The sequence below is a fragment of the Cetorhinus maximus genome, chromosome 23 (genome assembly GCF_964194155.1).
Source record: "Cetorhinus maximus chromosome 23, sCetMax3.hap1.1, whole genome shotgun sequence".
Taxonomy (NCBI): Eukaryota; Metazoa; Chordata; class Chondrichthyes; order Lamniformes; family Cetorhinidae; genus Cetorhinus; species Cetorhinus maximus.
Window position 1 is genome coordinate 18,851,773 of NC_135901.1, and position 13,171 is coordinate 18,864,943.

The window sequence follows — 13,171 nt, forward strand, 5'->3', positions numbered from 1 at the left end:
GGGAATCAACAGGCGGCGCCTGGAAACCCGCCCCTTCTGCCTGGTATTTAAATGCCGCTCACTGGAGCCGGAATCCAACAGTCCGGGAGCTGGTTTGTTCACTGAGTTCTGGACAGAACCATTTTCCCCAAATGACCAGAAGGATGAGGTCGGCGATTTCTCTCAGTTTGTTGCTGACTTTCTTATCCGGTGAGTAGTTTTTATTATCCAAGTCTCCCACTGTTACTGTCTCAGTGTTAGTCTCTCTCTGGAATGTTACAGAGTCAGAAATCATTTCACCAGGATTAACCCTCGGGGTTTTTGATATATTTTTACTGGTGTCCATTCGGAGGTTGTGTTGACTCAGCCAGAGGCAGAGACCGGGCGTCCCGGAGGCTCCCTGAGACTGACCTGTAAAACCAGCGGCTTCGATCTTGGCAGCTACTACATGCATTGGGTCCGACAGGTTCCCGGACAGGGGTTGGAGTGGTTGGTTCGCTACTATAGTTCATCCAGCAACAACTACGCCCCAGGAATTAAGAATCGATTCACTGCGTCCAAAGACACTTCAAGGAACATCTTCTCCTTGGACATGACGAGCCTGAAGACTGAAGACACCGCCATCTATTACTGTGCAAGATACCACAGCGAGAAGATCCAGGGCTGGAACCGAACAAGAACAGATCGAGAGAAACTCAACAACTTCCATCGTAACCTGACGGTCAGTACTTGTTTTAAATGTAATATTAACTGTAATGATCAGAACCCGACAACAAGTCGCTTCTGACAAAAGTAAAACAGCAAATTTAACAGTAAAACCTAACAAACCAATTGATATAATGGGCTGAGCTTTTGGCTGTGTTTATATTTAATGTTAACAGTTTCCGCAATTACAGACCTGGATATAATGTTCATTTTAATATGTCTGACTCTTGGAGGGGATCACTGTTCATTGAGTTTTGTAAATTGCTGCATAAATACTAAACTAGATCAGAAGTAAACGTATATTTGAAGTGAATATTGAGAGGCAGCACTGATCAGAGATTGGGTGCAGTTTTTGTGCGGGTGTATTTCACTGTGATACTACAGCAGTGGGTCACAGTGCTGTGCACAGCGACATCCTCATACAAAAACCTCAGAGGAGTTTGTTCAAATTGGTGAAAACGATCACAGCAGGAAAAGTCAAAGAAAATGGGAGCTAAATAAAATAATGGGTATAAGTAATATTGGTTTGTAAAAATATATAAAAATCTTCCGCTTTGTTTGTGCTGACGGACACGCCAAATCTTCACAGAGGCTTTTAAGGAACTCCAATCACATTTATAAATATAATGACCAGCACAGGCTGAAATATCTCACTGATTCACTCTTAGGCGTGTCGGGATCAGGTTTTTGAGAGCGCAGTGAGATTAAATCTCTGTATTTACAGTTAACAGTCTGCCGCAGTATTTGACATGATGTGTCTCACTGTGATATACTGGGTGGCACAGCAGTTACTGTCAATACAAAAACCCCTCAGCATTAATTGAGTCAGCCTGGGTCAGTGCTCGCTTTTACAATCCTGCTATATTTACAATGAAGTATTATTTCTGTCCAGCACTGCCCAAAAAACATGGTTTAAGATGGAAAAGCTGTGATAATTATCCATTCATCAATTGGTGAATTCAATAACATGTTCATGTCTTATTCTGTGAATTATAAAACATGAGGATCATTGATGAATAGCTAAAGATATCTACAAACGCAAATATAATTTCGTGAAGATTTATCGTGACCTTACTTTGCCTCTGACTTATGAATATTTAAAATAATGGTGGATTTCTGTCTTTTTCGTGCAGGGACAGTTATTGTATGGCACAGCCCAGGGTATGTAACACTGTGACGCTATGGACTACTGGGGGAAAGGGACCATGGTGACGGTGACTGCCGGTAAGAACCACACATTTATTTAGTAATTGTTTTATTTGAGTCTTTGCTTTTTTTTGTCTATTTTAATAATTCATTCAGCCAATGAAACCTGGGTTTGGTGGATTCTGTATGCAGAATCTTTACAATGTTCCACGTCATTCTGCTGAAATTGAGTTATATAATTCCGCTGTGTCTTGATAAAAAGTGCTGCTGAGGGATTGAGACCCTGGTTGTTGTGATTTTGTGTTTATCTGCTGAGGATACTGTGTGGCCGGGCTACTTGAAATAGCTAACGTTTGTAAAAACAGTTTGATGTTTCTGCAATGTTAAACCTCGGTGACATCTAATCGCTGCGGGTTTTACCATCTGTTGCACAAAGGTGTTTTGCCATCTGTTGCACAAATAAGTTTGAAATCAAACCCAATATTAAAAAAATATGCTTAAGTTTCAATATTAATTTATTGAACATGTTCCACCTACTCACAATGCTGTTGACATTATTCCATATTTCTGTTTAGTTTAATTATTCATTCATTTGGTGACGAGTGGGTTGTCTGGATTCGATATTGAGATTTTCTTGCAATGTTACATTGGATTCTGTTGGAAGTGTTTGTAGAATTGAGCTGCTTCTCCATGAAACGGGTTTCAGCCCCTCAGTGATGTGATTTTGGTGTTTTTCTGCTGAGGAGATTGTGTGTCTGGGTGACTTTGAATTTGTAGAATTTATGAAACGGTTTGGCGGTTCTGCATTGTTTCTGAATTGTTTAAACTCGGTGACATTGAGCGGTTACACGTTTTGCGATTGAATCGAAGCAGCCTACGCGTTTGTATCTGCTTGAAGCGCGATTGTAGGCAGAAAACAAACAGGCTTCAGAAGTGGGCAAAAAAGCATTTACAGATGTGTTAGAACATTTTGTCTTTATTTTAAGTGGAAATTGCAGATTAAACTAAACCATGGATTATGACGCTCATTCAGAACATAATTCGTTACTGCAATCAGAAACTATACAATTATCAAGTTTTCAAATTCTAGAGTAAAATTAATACAATTCAAACAATTATAATGTGGTAATATTTCTCCATAATGACGGAACAGCTTTCATATTAACCTAATTGATCATTAATCGCCTTTCACAATTCTGCTGTGTGCTGCGCACAATTAACATGATCGGGAAAGTTTTTAGCCTGGAAACATTTTGTGATTATGCATGAAAAAATTTCAGTAAGAATATACTGACTCTACAGAATTGTTCAGTTTCCAAAGAGATTTTGAATTACTTTTTTTTATGTCCCTGATAACATTTGCATTGATTTAAAGAGGAGTTTGACATTGCAGTTTGGCAATATGTCTATCCGGTTATTACATTCTTTCTGTGCAGCCGTAACCACATTATTCCTTCAATGTCATTGGGATTTGGATAGCGAGATAATTGTCACTAATCTAATTTTAAACAGTTTACTGGGGGGTGGAATTCGCTGGCAGTAAAGGAATTGTTCTTACGTTTTTTTGAACTGTAGGAAGGTGCAGACTGCATATAAATAGAGATTGACAAGTAAAAGCTTGAAATTCGAACAGATTAATTTAATTGCAAACATTAGTATTAGTTTTGAACTTAATAACAACATCCTGTCTCCCATTGCTGTGCTGTACACAGAATAGAATTATAGGAGGAGAACAGATTATATCTGAGATTCATGCTTAATTCTTATTAAATATTAAACTGAAGAACACAATCTGGAATCAATTTGCCGGTTATATTTCAGTGTTGCAGATGATCTAAATGAATTGTTCTCATCAAGTTTTGTACTGATCAATTTGGATATTCTTTCAGTGAGCAATATATTTAACAATTAAATTATAGGGATTGTTATCTAAGAAGCAATTTTATTGATAATAAGTAACTGCCAGGAACATTTGTTTACATATAGCTTGGAGTTAAGACAAGTTTGATTCAGCAAACAGATGATATTACACCTCATCGACAGTTAATGCGATGTGACCCCGGTCAGGTTTGAAAGTGTTTCAAATATTCAACTCATAAATTCGTCATGTGAATTACTCGATGAGAATAGATGGAATTTATGATTTCTCAATCCGTTCAGAAACGCATAGTTTACAATTTTGTCCGTTAACACAGAGCAGGAGAAGTAAAAATAAAATAGTAAATATTGATCAGATTTAAGTAAAATTGATATCCTTGCCTGAATGTTACTATCTAGTAATTTGAAGTTTATTGTTTAACATTGTTTCAGTGTCAGGTTGATTTAAATAAACCTCAATTATTTCACAAAGTACCAAGGAGAAACAAATTTTCAATCATTGAAAACTATTTTTATTATAAAGTAGAAATTAGTTAACAAGAAAATGAATTGACAATAACAAGATAATTAACTTACAATATAATATTAGTGATAATTAATTCAACATAAATGAACTCCAACAATTAAATAGTATATTGGAAATTATAATGAATGCAAAATCTCAAAGGGTGGAGAGAATTTTGAATTGTATCAAAAATGAATTCAGAAAAGAATACTTTTCTTACTCAGCTGTGCTCACCTCGATAAGGTGTTTCGCCTCGATGATTTTATTCGTTATATTTATACCTAAAATCAAATCAAATCAGTGGGTAATCAGTTTTCAATGTGAATGTTTCCTGACTTGTTTAATTCTTACCCTGTCATTGAGTCTTTATTATGGACAACCAATTATCCTGAATCTGTAGTATTTGCTGTGCTCATTTTCAGGGTAACTTAAATCGTACATTGTTTGGAGATTTGAGTCAGATGGAGAATTAGATGGACTTCAAAGGGAGTTTTGAAATGAAAATCAGTTTAATTTCAAAGAAGTCATAGAATAATTGTAACAAATTGACCATTGATCAATTAGAATCAAACAGCTTGAATGAAATGGACAGATTGAACAGATCTATCTGTTGGGAACTCGATTGTTGCACCATTTGTGTCTGTTCTGTTTCTGTGCGCGTGGTCACTGTGCTGGGACCAGGAATCTTCCTGACTGGTTGTAAACCTTCTGGTTCACCCTCCTGTATTTCAGGAAGTGCAATTTGATTTATTTCTTCACAAAACTTGTATTTGTGAGAAATGTGAAAGTTTGACTTTTTGACCAGGCGCCTCAGAAATGAGATACCCAACCCATTGTGACAGTCAGAAAGGACAATTCAGAAACGACACACAGACTGTCGAAGGAGGTTTGGTCGATTTTAAGCCAGTGATGTATCTGTCTTGGGAGTGTTCAGTTAGGCAATCAGAGAGAGTTTTATCCTATTTTAATCCGTGCTGTAGCAGTCCTTAACTTATTTGGTTCGATAATGCGGAGGAAGAAATTAACCTGGACCTTATTTTTAATCCTATCATAGGGTGTTGGGGTCGCTGGCAAGGCCAGCATTTGTTGCCCATCCCTAATTACACCTTGAGGTAGTGTTGAAATGCCGCCTCCTTGAATAGCTGCAGGTTCACTCACAGTGCTGTTAGGTCGGGAGTTCCAGAATTTTGACCCATTGACAGTGAAGGAACGGCGATATCATTCCAAGTCAGGATGTTCAGTGTCTTGGAGGGGAACATACAGGTGGCGGTGTTTCCAAGAATCTGCTGCCCTTGTCCTTCTAGTCAGGAGAGGTTGCGGGTTTTGAAGGAGCCTTGGCGAGTTGCTGCATTGCATCTTGTATATGGTACACACTGCTGTCACTATGCGTCGGTGGGAGAAGGAGTGAATGTTTAAGGTAGTGGATGGGGTATCAATTCTGTGGGCTGCTTTGTCCTGGATAGTATCGAGTTTCTTGGGGTTTTTTGAAGTTTCACTCATTGAGGCAAGTGTAAACTATTCAATCCTAGTCCTGACTTGTGCCTTGTAGATGGTCAGTTTTCTTTGGTCGATAGGAGTTGAATTACTTGCCACAGAATTCCCAGCCTCTGACCCGCTCCTGCAGCACAGCACTTATATCAAAACCGGATTGAACCCTCTCCTGGGCATATTTGATGGAACAATGTAGAGAGAGTTTTATTTTATGTCAAACCGATGCTCTACCTGACCCGGAGTGTTTGACAATTCAGTGGAGAGTTGGCTTTCTGTTGAATCCCACCCTTGCAGCTGATGACACGAGTGTACTGGAGGAGAAGTGGGGGCTATAATCCATATCTTAACTTGTCCTCTTCCTTCCCTGAGAGTCTTTTCCTCGCAGAGGTCAAACAAACTGAATCAGCATCGAACTAACTGGCTGTGGGTTCTCGAGCCAGATCTGTGAAAATAAATTGTTCCATTGCTCGGTTGAAATGACGAACGTTAATTGTTTTTAACAATAGTTCTACAGAGAACATGTATAAGTTTTGATAAATTAATTATGTTTAAGCATTTTGAGTATCAGAAAATCCCCATAATTCATTCTGTACATCCTGAAATGTTCACTCTGTTTCTCTCCCGACAGATACTGCCTGACCTGCTCAGTATTTCCAGCATTTTCTTATTTTATTTCAGATTTCCAGCAGCTGCAATATTTTGCTATTATTTTATTTCAAGTGTCACTCAAAGAACCAAGTCTAGATACACAGACAGACCGATTAAGAGCCAGTTTGTAGAAGTGTGGCCATGGCAGAACTTGTTCCCTTTCTTCACTACAGGTCTTTTTAATAGAATATCAATGTGATAACAATAAAACAAGAGGCCTTTTAGCCCGTCGTGTCCACGCTTGCTCGCTGCAAGAGCAAATCAGTTAGTCTCACTCCCCTGCCCTTTCCTCGTAGTCCAGCGATTGTAATTTTCTCTTTGGGTGATTTATCCAATTTCCTTTTGAAAGCCTTTGCTGCATCAGTTTGAGCTGGAGTGGAGATGAAGGAGAAGCTGCTGAGTTTATCCAGGAGGACTTTGGAACCCAGTCGGACCCAGCAATTTCCAATGTGAAATTGTCAAAAGGAGATAGATTCTAGGAGAGATCAGGTTGTTAAACGGACACTGTGCAACGTAACAGGATATTGTTTTAGGAACAAGTATTTCTAGAGATGCTTTCAATCTACTTCACATATGCTTGGGATTTGGGCATCAATAACAAGACCAGCAGCAGATATTACCAATCACCAGTCACCTGTGGGGAAGATGATGTTTGACCTTCTGGAACTGCTGCAGTCTGGGTGGTGGCAGTGCTCCCACAATGCTGTTAGCTAAGGAGTCACAGGATTTCCACCCAGCGATGATGAAGGAACAGCGATATATATCCAAATCAACAACCATGTGTATTTATTGAGTGCATTTCATGTAATAGAATGTTCCAAGGCATTTCACAGAAACGTTTCAAAGCAACATTTGACACCGAGACGTATCGGGAAATATTGGTGAAGGTGACCAAAAGTTTGGCTAAATAGGTAGAAGGATCTTAAAGGAGGAAAGCAAGATCGAGAGGCAGAGAGGCTTAGAGAGGAAATTCCACAGCTTAGGGCCTTGGAGGCTGAAGGTGTGGGAACAGTTAAAATCAGGAATGCTCAGGAGGTCAGAATTAGATGAATGCAGATAGTTCAGAGGGTTGTGAGGCAGAAGGAGATTTGAATGACCTCAAGATTACAGGGAGGTTGAATGTGGGAGGCCCGACTGGATTGTGTTAGGATGGTTAAGTCTTGAGGTGACAAAGGAAGAGCCGCCTAAAGTCAAGGAAGAGCTTCATGAATAGTGTTGTTCCATTACAATCAACCCCATCTGAAGCCCGCATCGCCTTGTGGAAAGACCGGCTTGCCAGTCTTGAACAACCCCCAGCGATGGAAATTCTACCAGATAAAAGCCTTCCCCCAGGAGCTAACTGCAACTGGGGAACCTGGAAGTGCCTTAACAGACTTAGGACTGGGTGTAGGTCGTTCAAAGGTGTCACTAAGCAAATGGGGATAGACAACCAGCCCGACAACTTGTGAATGTGGAACTGAGCCACAGACCTTGCAACATCTCCTGCAATGCCTATTGCTAGAGAAACCCTGCACTGTTGCAGAACTTGCCGAATTCAACAACATGGCGCAAAAATGTGTCCAGTTCTGGCTGGGCCATGTGTAGACTGTCCGTGGACACGATAAGAAGTCAAAGGAATGGATGACGGTTTCAGTAGCGGATGAGCTGAGACTAGAGTGGAGTCAGGCGACGTTACTGAGGTGAAATAGGTGGTCTTGGTGATCACATGGATTTGTGGTTGTAAGTTCATCTCGGGGTCCGATATTACATCAAAGTTGTGAACAGTCTGGTTCAGCCTCAGACAGTTTCCAAGGAAAGGGATGGAGTCGGTGGTAAAGGAGTAGAGTTTGTAGCAGGGACTGAAGACAGTGGCTTCAGTCTCTGAATATTTAAATGAAGGAAATTTCTATCCATCCAAACTGGATATGAGACAAGTCAGGATGGTGTGTGACTTGGAGGGGAAACTTGGAGATGTTGGTGTTCACATACATCTGCTACCCTGGTCCTTCCAGGTGGTGGAGGTTGACGGTTTGGAAGTTTCTGTCAAAGTTATGGTTGAGTTGTAGACATATAAAATCTCTCATTTACTGCCTGTCTCTCCCACTTCTCTCATTCTCTCTCTCTATCTCTTTCTATCTCTCTCTCTCTATCTCTCTCATTCCACCCATGGAGGCCAGAGTCTTGTGTTGGACCAGACTGGGTGGCAGGTTCCCTTCCCTGAAGGACATTAGAGTACCCGTTGGGTTTTTACGACAATCCAGCAGTTTTCATGGTCACTTTTCCCTAGTGCCGGCCCACAAATTACCAGTTTCATTCAGCTCAATTTCACAATCGGCCTGTGTGTTTTTGTGGGTTTTCTCTCACTTCCTTTTTTCTGTTTTAAATCAATTTCACAGGTTATTAGAAGGGGAGGATTTGCAGTCGGGGACCTGAAACCAAACATCGCATCAAAATATGACAGAGGCTCTCAACTCATCAAGACCTGATAATGATCAGCCTTTGAACATGGAAGGAAAAAGCACCGTTCACTCTGGGGAGAAACCGTGGACATGCGTGGACTGTGGGAAGGGATTCAATTACCCATCCGAGCTGGAAACTCATCGGCGCACTCACACTGGGGAGAGACCATTCACCTGCTGTGTGTGTGGGAAGGGATTCACTCGGTCATCCCATCTGCTGACACACCAGCGAGTTCACACCGGGGAGAGACTGTACACCTGCTCCGAGTGTGGGGACGGATTCAGTCAGTCATCCACCCTGCTGACACACCAGCGTGTTCACACTGGGGAGAGACCATTCACCTGCTCTGTGTGTGGGAAGGGATTCACTAACTCATTCAACCTGATGAGACACCAGCGAGTTCACACTGATGAAAGACCTTTTAAATGCCCAGACTGTGGGAAGTGCTATAAAAGTTTCGGGGAACTGATGTCCCATCAACGTGTTCACACTGACGAGAGACCGTTCAAGTGCTCTCACTGCGGGACTGGGTTCAGGCAATCATCTCAACTCACTGTACACCAGCGAATTCACACTAGGGAGAGGTCATTCACCTGCTCCGAGTGTGGGAAGAGATTTGCTCATGCATCCCACCTTCTGACACACGAGCGAGTTCACACTGACGAGAGACCTTTTAAATGCACGGACTGTGAGAAGTGTTTTAAAAGCTCCAGGGAACTGATGTCCCATCAACGTGTTCACACTGATGAGAGACCATTCAGGTGCTCTCACTGTGGGATTGGGTTCAGACGATCATCTGAACTCACTGTACACCAGCGAATTCACACTGGAGAGAGGCCATTCACCTGCTCTGTGTGTGGGAAAGGATTCTCTCAGTCAGCTCATCAGCTGACACACCAGCGGATTCACAGGTGGAGAGGCCATTCACTTTCTCCAAGTATGGGAAGGAATTTGCTCATTTATCCCACTTGCCGAGACACCGCCAAGTTCACACTGACGAGAAACCATTAGGTGCTGTCACTGCCGGGCTGGGTTCAGGCGATCATCTCAACTCATTGTCACCAACAAATTCAAATGGAGGAGAGGGCGCTCAACCGCACTGAGTATGGGAAGAAATTTACTCAGTTACCTACCCTGCTGAGACACCATCGAGTTCATGAACATGTACAGTGATTGGATTTTCCTGTTAATCACATCCAGGACTGAACCATGTTCATTGGGATCTGTTCTGCTGCTGTTAATAAACTCCAACCCTGTTATTCTGGTTAATATTGTGGATGATAATCAAATCAATTGGTTTTTTTGTGTTGAATCTTTTTAATATCTCTGACACAAGTTAATTCCTTTGAAGGGCTCTCCCTCTCCCCGTCTCCTCCATCCTCACCTCCAACAACAAGTGTGAGGAGCTCATGGAGCTTCTTTGTCATGAAGATTGAGACAATCTGATCAGCTGCTTCCCTCCCTTCCACTAACCCACTGCACAAAACTGCCTCCAAAATTACCCCCTTGTCTAAGCCTTGAACTCTGACCTTTCTCCAATTTCTCTCCTGTCTCTCAACATACCCTGTCAGAGCTCACCTTATCCATGGGACCCACCTTCTCACTATTCTCACTCAATTGCTGACCATCCATCTTCCCCATGTTAGCTGATATCCTCTTTCTCTTAAATTCACTGTCATTACCCATCCTAAAAAAAACCCTCCCAACTGTCTTTGCAAACGACCACCTCCAACCTCCCTTTCCTCTCCAAAGTCCTTGTAATCGGTGTCTCCCTTGTCTATCCTTGGCCCCTCCTATTTCTCATCTACAGGCTGTCACTAGTTGACATCATCCAAAAGCACCATGTTAGTTTTCATATGTACACTGACAATGCCCAGCTCTACCTCACCACCATCCCTCAACTGTTACTAAATTATCAAACTGCTTATCCGACATCCAGTGCTGGTTGAGCAGAAATTTCCTCCAATTAAAAATTGGGAAGACCAAAGCCATTGTCTTCGATCACCACTACAAATTCCGTTCTCTAACTACTGAGTCCATCCCCCTCCCTGGGAACTGTCTGAGGCTGAACCACACTCTTGAAATCTTGGTTCATATTTGACCTCCAGATGAGTTTCTGACCACATATCCACACCGTCACTAATACCAGATATTTCAATCTCCATAATATCACCTGTCTCCACCCCACCCCAGCTCATCTGCTGCTGAAACCCTCTTCCATGCCCGAATTACCATTAGACTTGACAATTCCCATACATTCCTGACCAGCCTCTCACATTCACCCCGCCCCAACACGGAAAGGTGAGAGTGTCCAAAACTCTGCTGTCCATGTGCTTTCTCACACCAAAACCTGTTCACCCATCAACCCTGTGCTCGCTGACCTATGTCAGCTCCTGGTCAAACAATGCCTCAATTTTAAAATTCACATTTTTGTTTTCAAGTCCCTCCATGGTCTCATCCCTCCCTATCTCTGTAATCTCCAGTCGCGCACTCTGTGAGATATCTGCGTTCTGCTCATTCTGGCCTCTTTAGCATCCCAGATTCCAATGCCGGCAGGGCCTAGGCATGAAACTCTGAAATTCCCTCCCTAAAGCTCTCCACATCTCTCCTGATTAAAGATGTTTGTTAAAATCTGCCTCTCCAATCAAGCTTTTGGCCCTCTGCACTAATATCACCCTATGTGACCCGGTATCAATTTTTCTAATTGAAACTCCTCCAAAGCACCTTGGGACGATTTATTTCATTAATCATGTTATACAAGTACAAGTTGTTATTGTTTCATGACAGCCAATTTGCACAAAGTAAGATTCCACAAAGAGCAATCAGGCGAGTGACCAATTAATCCAGTTTTTTTAGTGGTGTTAGTTAAAAGACGAATGTTGGTCCCACTGCACCAGGAGAACTCTCCTGTGGACAGTACGTGGAGCTGAAAGTTCTTGTGTTCATTTAGATACTTTCACACCCTCAGAACATCCCAAAGTGATTCACAGTCAGTGATGCATTTTGGAAGGAAGAATGAGGAGAGGCGGGATAAACTAAACAGTACAATTTTAAATAGAGTGCAGGAACAGAGTGACCTGGGAGTGTATGGGCACAAATCTTTGAAGGTAGCAAGAAAAGTTGATCAAACTGTTTAAAAAAAATCTAATGGGGTCCCCCATTTATTAATGGAGACATGAAGTACAAAAGCAAGGCAGTCACACTGAATCTTTATAAATCACTTTTTAATCCTCAGCTCAAATACTGTGCTCAGTTCTGAGCACCACACTTCAGCAAAGATGTCAAGGCCTTGGAGAGAGTATATGGAAAATTGACCAGAATAGTGTCAGGGATGAGGGGTTTCCGTTATGTGGAGAGACTGGCGAAGCTGGGATTGTTCCCTTTAAAGCAGAGAAGGTTAAAGAGTGATTTCACAGAGCTGTGGACATTTTTGAAGAATTTCATCAAATAGGAAGAAATTGTTTCGATTGACAGGATGGTTGGTAACTGCAGAACACAGATTTTAAAAAATTGGCAGAAAATCCAGGGTGAAAATGAGGAGAGATTATTTTACTCACTGAGTTCTGATGATCTGGAACACATTGTCTGAATGACTGGTGGAAACAGATCCAATAATAACTTTCAAAAGTGATTTGGACTTTTACTTAATAAGGAAGATCTTCAGGGCTTGAGAGAAGGATCAGGGAAGTGGGACAGAATGGTAACATTTTCGGAGACAGGACAGACATGAGGGGCTGAATGGCCACCTGAGCTTTATGATTCGATCGTATGGTGTTTATTATGAATCATTATCCTGTTCTAGAATCATGGGATCTCATCCTGTACAGAAAGAGGCCACTTGGCTCATCGAATCTGCACTGGCTCTTTCAAAGAACAATCCAGTTAATCCCATTTCTCCCACTCTTTCCCCATATCCCTGGAGGAGGTTTCAGCCGATCATCTGGCCTGTCAAGAAACAGGCACAGTCACATTGGGAGAAACTGTGTTAAGGTGGGGACAGTGGGATGGGATTCAATTACTCATTTGAGTTGAAAAGTCATCAGCACATATACACCGGGGAGAGGACGTTGACATGCTCCATGTGTGGGAAGGGATTCACTCAGTCATCCAGCCTCCAAACACACCAGCGAGTTCATACTGGAGAGAGAGCGGGTTTAAATGCTTAGACTGTGCCAAAAGCTTTAAAAGCCCGTTCCCATTTTATAGTCTCAGTGTAAGTTAGGGCTTCCCAAACTGAGGGTCGTGACCCCAGTGGAGTGTGAGACTAGATTTTGGGCTTGTGAGCTCCGAGGCAGCAATGGCTGCCGTGGGGCTCCAACTGTTTCCTGACAGCTGCGAGGCCCCTTTAAATCCTCACGGTTTTTGTTTAGTTAGTGGGTG

The 13,171-nt window shown here is 42.0% G+C and overlaps 1 long non-coding RNA gene across 1 annotated transcript in view; it reads left to right on the forward strand.

Annotated features, from left to right (window-relative positions):
- Positions 1-13,171, forward strand: part of LOC144697371 (uncharacterized) — a 423,816-nt gene that overhangs the window by 138,891 nt on the left and 271,754 nt on the right. The gene's annotated exons all lie outside the window — the stretch shown is intronic.